At 36.6% G+C, this 8046-nt stretch overlaps 1 pseudogene; it reads right to left on the bottom strand.

Moving 5' to 3' along the window:
• Positions 1-315: 315 nt before the first annotated feature.
• Positions 316-2181, bottom strand: LOC108295200 (annotated as a pseudogene).
• Positions 2182-8046: the final 5865 nt, after the last annotated feature.

The following is an 8046-nucleotide window of genomic DNA, read 5'->3' as shown; positions in this document are numbered from 1 at the left end:
AGTATCCTCATTTAGGTAACAAAAAACGACAAGCTAAACAACAAAAAAACTTTTCCTTTCTCACAGGTGGACATTGAAGTAAACCCAATTTGGTTTTCATTTTAAAAGCCCCAAAACCAAAAGCAGCTTAAAAACTAATTAAAATGAATTTAAAATTTATATATTGGTCTCTGGATCATTTTCTGTTTTCTGTTGTTTTGATGCAGGTTTTTTTTTTTTCTGTTTCTTCTCTTGCTCTTTTGGTAATTTAAATGAATTTAAATTTTGTTTACGAAGCTATTGGTCTCGGGCATCGTTTTCTGTTTTCTGTTGTTTTCAGGTTTTTTGTCTGTTCCTTCCTCTTGCTCTTCTCACTCATCCAGTGGCACCATTTTCATCATGTTCATCATCACTAACAAATTTCATTTTCTTGCCCTGAAACTGTACTTCTCCTTTAGACAAACTCAGGTTAGGCAGCTTTATTACCCTTTCCTTTTAAATCTAACACCTTTTGACTTCCATTTGTTCAGGGATTCTTGTCAGTCTTTTATAATTTTTTCAATGCTTCTTTTTCCACCTGTCCTTTTAGTACTTCCCAAGTCACTTCTTTGTTCCTTAATTCTAGATTACCATTATTTGCATCTGTGGCTTTACCCAATGCTTCTTTGACTTTTTCTGTAAATTGAATTATTCTCTCTTTTGCACCTCTGACAAAGTATATCTATTTTAGTTTACTATAATTTGAGAAAAGGATGTGTGAACACTCTCTACAGGTCTGATCATCTAAGTCACCCAAAAATTTCAGCAAGCATCCAATCTTTTTTTGTAGAGATTTTATTTCGGCATCTTCTAGCTTCTCTTTTTCTTCCTGCTCTTGTTTGGCTTGTAATTTATTCCCCACATTATTTTGTTTCCTTTCTTCACTTTTTTCAGCAAAGTAATATTCCTTGAAATGTATTAACAAGCTGTGTCTTTGTATTGCTGGCCAGGGGTCTCTACAAACTTTTTAGCAGATTCAATGCTATCAAACACAGCAAACATCGATCATTTAAATGATTTCTGCAATGTTCTTCTCATCTGAATATTTAGTACTTGACCTCTATCTTCTAACCATTCTTTTATGTCCTCAACAGTTGCTTCAGTTGGGAAACTTTTGATATGAATAGATTTTTTAATATCATTTGTATACTCATCGGTCACTTCAAGGAGGGGTTTGCTTGGAGACATTCTGATTTTAGTTTTATCTTCACTGATTTCCATGAGCTCTGCCTTGGATTTGCTCAATGCTTCCACAATTACACTGAAGTCTGTTGTAAGATGGTTTAATTTGTTGAATTTTATCAATATCTCCAAAGGTACCCAGACTTCATTCAGTTTATCTGTTCTTTTAAAAATTTGTCCCATGGCAAATAGAAGTCTCCAGTTAATACTCAATTTGATGACAGATTCTGGCCTCCAGACCAGCATTTTCAGGCACTGTGGCTATCTTTAAGATCCCAGTCCTGCAGAGTTTGTGCAGAGTCCTGCACAAACTCACAAACAAAAGAGCAACATCTTGACTTCCCTTGAGTAGCTCTTAAGTGTTCCTACCACACACAGAAAAAAAATGGTAACTATATGAGGTGACAGTACCTCAGTTAACTTGATTGCAGTCATCATTTTGCAATGCACACATGTCAAATAATCACATTAAACACTTTCGATATACACAATTTTTGTTGATGAATTATACCTCAATGAAACTGGAAAAATACTCTAATAAAGTACAATAGAATTTGCATTTCTGATTTTATGAACCTGTCTTTTGCCCTAGGAAGGCCGGGTCAGGATAGGGGAGAGGAGGAAAGAATGATCTCTTTTTCTTACTCATCTATATAAACGCTTTATGTTAAAAATGTCTTCCTAATACTTATTTTTGTTTTACTTATGATCCCTTAAAATGGAAAGATTTGGAGGTAATCAAATAATTTACAATTTTTCTTTATAATATCTACATAAAAGGCAAAGGAAGGAGGAAATATGAAAATAAATGAGATTCAAGTTTAATAGAATTTGGCAAAAATAGCGCCTTTTAAAATTATTTTTGCCCTAGCATATGTGTGTATTTGCTTACGTTTGTAGCTGATACCAGTTCTTGAAGTAAAGAAATTTCAGGTCTTGCCTACGATAGCTATCCTTGTAAGACCACTCTAAGTCTAGCATGATTTCTCAATTATGCAGGTGTAAGATCTACAAAGTCATCTCATTTTGGGAGGATAAGGCTTAAAGACACGTGTCTCATGCCACTCAAATGCCACTAAGACCGCCAATCAAATAAATATTCATTTAAAATGAGAAGCAAGTTCATAAAACCGTCAGTTAGTCAGCTGAACAAAGCATTCCCTCCCTCACATGAGAGAGTCATGAATGAGTGTAAGAAGTTACTTACATAATATAGAACTAGAGAAAAAGGGGTTGGGAATGGCAATATCCTAATACCTGTCTTTGAATGTACTGAGTGAGACACAGTCTTTACTTAATAGGGCCTAAATGTATTATTATGATTTAATTCCTATGACTGTGAGTAAACGAACAATCATCACTTTTGTGACTTGTAGCATTGTTTATATCAGGAAATATTTGGAATATTTGATGAGCTTCTTTTTGCCTTTTTTGAAGGCATCCAAGTCAAATGTAGGATTCCTATTCTTCTTGAGCTAAATAAAATGACTTGTTAGTCTTGTTACTTGGGGGGTTTCCCACACATTGAGTGCCATGTTAAGCAAAATTTATTCCTATAGGACAGTTTAATGGGGTTGATGGATAGGAAACACAGGTGTGCAAAAATTGCAAAACTAACTGAAGATAATGAATGTTCTATTGCTCTGCCCTGGAGCCACAGAACACCAGGTAACATGTCTTAGCTTTTTCTTTATTCCTTTTTTCAACATCTTCTTTGCCAATTGAGAAATCTCTTTATTTTTGGTGCATTTATAGTTTGGCATTTTTAAATTTTCTCTCATTTATTTCCAAATCATCTCAAAATGTGTCAGTTTTAGTTTAACCTGTTAAAAATACTGACTTACAATTGTAGCTTTATAAGTAGTCGTCACTGGTTTCCAATATAGTTAAGGTTTGTAGATATAAATACCAGTTCTAAGTAGAAATATTTCTATACCTCCAGCCAATAGGCCAACATGTCCATTATCAGATCTGATCATAACTGGGTGATCAATGGAGATTAAATGTTTCAGATTTTATTGTATGATTCTAATTAATAGAGTGCCAATTATGCTAGCATTATTCTTTGCAATTCTAGAAAGAGACAAAATATGTGTTCTCAAGATGGCTAGGGGTTTTTGTTGTTGTTTTGAGATGGAGTCTCAATGCATTGCCCAGGCTGGAGAGTAGTGGCACAATCTGGGTTCACTTCAATTTCCGCCTTTAAGTTCAAGTGATTCTCCTGCCTCAGCCTTTTGAATAGCTGGGTGCACACTACCATGCCCAACTAATTTCTGATAGAGATGGAGTTTCACCATGTTGGTCCTGCTGGTTTCAAACTCCTGACCCCAAGTGATCCACCCACCTTAGCCTCCCAAAGTGCTGGGATAATAGGCTTGAGCCAATGCACCCTGCCAAAACGGCTGTTTTTTTTTTGAAAAATTCTTTGAAAAGATGACATCCACGTGTGAAAAACTAAACATTAGGAAAGTTAAATAGCCCATAAAAAACAGTGATATAGATGTTTCCAGGAATTATACATTAATATAATACATATAATAAATGCTGGGTTCAAATGAGTTTAGGAAAAGATCAATAAGCAAACGTAGTCAGAGAATGTTCCATTGCTGGTCAGACTTGAAGAATGGATAGAATTTGGAAAGAATAGAAGATAAGGGTAAAAGCGCGGTTGGGTGAAGATACTAAATTGTGTGAACAGAAATGTTCTGTTATTAGGTTGGTGTAAAAGTAATTGTGGTTTTTGCCATTATAGAATAGTGACTTTATCAGTCTAAGTAAACATGGAGGTCAAGTTAGAATGCTCTATCTAATATCTAATGGCATGATTGAACACATCTTTTGTGTTCCTGGGAACTATTTCAGTAACATTATAACTGTTTTAATAACATCATAGCAAAGCATATTTTATTGTTCAGAGTTTTGCTTTACAGACTTAACTGAGATTTCTCAGAAGTATGCTGTATGCTTGTTTTCCATTTTTACTAGCACTGGTATATAACCTGATATATCAAAATCATTTACCAAATCTTAGATGAATGAAATGAGGCAAAAATAAATTCTGAGAGATTTTCCTTTAATTCCTGGAGCTTACAATTTCAGTGAGAAAGGCATGAGATACCTGAATATTCTCTGGTTTAAAGCAACATTCTATTTAGCTTTCCTCTAAAGAGATTAATTGAAAAACACACTTGGAAATACTATGTTACTGCTGAAAGAAATCATAGATGACATAAACAAATGCAAAAACATTCCTCATTCATGGATTGGAAGAAGCAATATTGCTAAAATGTCCATCTGCCCAAAGCAATCTACAGATTCAATGCTATTCCTATCAAATTGCCAACATCATTTTTCACAGAATTAGAAATTACTCCAAGAGTCTCACTGTTGTTGAGAATGTAAAATTATTTCAGTCCTTGTTGAAACCAGCTGGGAGATTTCTCAAAAAAAAAAAAATAATAATAATAATAGAACTACCATTTGACCCAGCAATTCTATTACTGCACATAAACCCAAAGGAAAATAAAATGTTCTACAAAAAAAAGACACCTATACTCATATGTTCATTGGACCACTATTCACAATAGGAAAGGCATGAAATCAACCTAGGAACCCATCAGTTGTGGATTGGATAAAGAAAATGTGGTACATATACCCCCTGGAATACTACACAGCCATAAAAAGGATGAAATCATATCCTTTGCAGCAACATGGATGCAGCTAGAGGCCATTATCCTAGGTAAATTCACATAGAAACAGAAAATGAAATATAGTATGTTCTCCCTTATAGTGGGAGCTAATTCCTGAGTACACACAAAGATGGGACTACAGACACTGGAGACTAGAGGGACAAGGACTGAAAAACTCTTGGTTACTATGTTCACTATCTGGGTGACAGGATCAATAGAAGCCCAAACATCAGCATCTGGCAGTATACTATATTTTGTAACAAATCTGCATATATACCCCTGAATCTAAAATTAACATTATTTTTAAAAAAAGAGATTCAGGCCAGGTATGGTGGCTCACACCTGTAATCCCAGCACTTGAGGAGGCTGAGGCAGGAGGATCACTTGAGCCCAGGAGTTCAAGACCAGCCTGGGCAACAAAGTGAGATCTTTGTCTCAAAAGAGAGAGAGAGAAACTCAAATCACAGAAACTAAACAGACAATACTATCTTAAAGTTAAATGGGATTATTTGTATGTATTAATTTATTTATTGAACAAATACTTATTGGATACTTAGTACACACAGGATACTATTGTTTTAGGGGAAGATTATATAGTGGTTAACAAAATAAAAACTTCGGTCCTCATGGAACTTATATTCTAGTAGAGGGAAACTAATTTGTTAAAAAACATAAAAGTTATATGTACTATAGTTTGTTAAAATGGACCAAATTGTTTGCCTCTTTCTGTATCCCCGCTTTGGCTGTGGCATATCACCGTGACCGAATTCCGACTCTGCACTTGGCCATGCCACCTGCTTTTGCCAATGGGGCACCTTGCTAGCTTGCTGATGGTTGAAAGACACATGCCACAGAGCCAAGACTCCCACCTCACTGGGCCCCGCCTAGATTAGCAAACAGCCCGGGAAGCCACAGACCTGGAAACGAGCCTGGCCCACATCAGTTGAGCTGCTTGGAGACCCACAGTTGGCCACAGACAGGGGACAGATCAGACAAGCCCTGCACACTTGGAGCTAAATAAATGTTTACTGTTGCACACCGTGGGATTTGAGGTTCTGCGTGAATGCAGCATTTTGGTAGCAATGGTGATCATTGTGCCTGAGGAAAATAAAACTGCAAAGGTTAACAGGGAGAGCAGGGGGTTGTTTGCAAGTTTATGTAAGGTAAACAGGGAAGGTCTCCCTGAGAAGATGACACTGGAGAAAAGACTTCAGGAGGTAGGAGAGGGACCTATGTCTGTATCCAGGAGGGAAGGGAGAGTGTTTCAAGCTGAGAAAACAACGTGTCCGAAGAGAGATCCTCCAGTGTCTGACAATCCCAAGAAAGCCAGTGTGACTGGAGCAGTGACGAAGAAATGAAGGAGATAAGGTCAGTAAAGCCAGGGAACAGAACAGACCCAAATTCTGTGGCACTCCAGGAATTCTCAAAGCTGTATTATGCTTATATACCTTGTGAATTTCTAAAATGGACATTTGGAGTTCTGCAACTTCTCGCATGTAATTGATAATCCAACCCTTTTTCACACAAAGCATCTCAAAGCACTAGAGCATGCAGAACCCTTCTGTGGGAGGGCTAATTTATTGACCTGCAGTAAAATGGGTTGTTTTAATCTTAAGGTTCCAGGCTAGGCCCAGATAGAATGGTCTGAGATGGGTTGAAGGTAGCACCATGAGTACTTTCCAAAGCATCTGGGCGCTCAGGTAGAGCCAAGTCGGCTCCAAATCACGCCTCTCCGGCTACATGACTTGACATGCAGCAGATATATTGGATTTTATCATTAGAAAAGTTTCATATGTGGCATATTACATCAGCACATGAATGTTCCAAATAAAATAAAATTCTACCAGGGGAAAAAATTAGATAGTGCATTAAAATACACGGAAGTTATAAATCACTAAGACGTCCAGGCTTTCCATTTTTAAAAAAGGCAGGACAGATTCTCCAGATGGTCTCAATCCACATCATTTGGGTGGAAACCAAATGCTTCAACCTGTCTCAGCAAAGAATATCTCATTTCTAAATAAAAGTAAGAAATGGAATGTCTATGGTGATTTTGAAGATGGATTAGTGTTCAAGGGACTTATATTAAAAGGCACATGGCTATCGATTTGCTACAGGAACTATCATTTCAACTCAAGACCCTGATGCTGGAGAGGTTCTGCTGTCTGTGTTGAATTTAAGACAAATGAATACATGACACAAGCATTTTCATTTATACTCTATTATTTAATTCTAAACCCCCCTTTGCCTAAGTCCTTCATTATGCCTTTTCACCCCCACTCCTTCCAATTATAGCTACTTCTTTTAAAGTATTAAAGGATTTTAAATGGGAGAATGTATAGCATGTCCACCAAGTAGAATCCACGATGTGTACTTTGAGTTGTTAAAGTTCTTGGCCATCAGAGATACTACTGAGTATATTGTCTTCCTTATTTTCCATCTGTCTTATTTATGTATTATTATAAAATAACATGTGTAGAAACATCTTGAAATAATGTAAATTAAGCTTTTTGCAAGGGAACGTGTTCCTTAAACAGCATAGTACATAATTTTTTTTTAAGTTTCCATGTAAGTATGAAATATCTTTCTGCAAACTGAGAAGAGGCAAATTTTCCTTTGCTCCCCTGAAATGTCTGTATTTCCTCCCTCCACGACTGATCAGATTCTTTTAATTCCTTTACAAAACTGTAGGCCCAAGAGAGACTGTTCCCTCAGTTTCTGATCCACATATCTTTCAGGAGGGACTTGGAAAATATCTGTAAAATCCAGGAAACGGTGTGTATGAGAGAGCTGGAAGCAAGTCTCTGAGATTTTCCTACTATGCTGCCTGCTATCTACCTCCTTCCAGCAATGTCTGGGTTATGCCTCCTTTTGGGATGGAGACTCCACATGTAAGCATCACACTGCATCCTTAAGGGTAGAAGAAGGGGAATATCTACTGCTTACCTACCTTAGGATAAGCCCTCTCTACTAGATTCTCAAAAATATCAAAGTATGGCACCATTCCTGGCCACAAGACAGATGCATTATAGTTGGGTAAATAAGGTAGCATTTCTATTTTTTTTAATTATTAACTATTCGAAATAAATCGCACTGTTCAGATACTAATATTATATTAATAGAAGTTCAGTAGAATAAGAGCTATTTCTGTGGGATG

The sequence above is a fragment of the Cebus imitator genome, unplaced genomic scaffold (genome assembly GCF_001604975.1).
Source record: "Cebus imitator isolate Cc_AM_T3 unplaced genomic scaffold, Cebus_imitator-1.0 Scaffold624, whole genome shotgun sequence".
Lineage (NCBI taxonomy): Eukaryota > Metazoa > Chordata > Mammalia > Primates > Cebidae > Cebus > Cebus imitator.
Note: the sequence above shows the minus strand (reverse complement) of the source record. Positions and strands in the feature narration are given on the sequence as shown.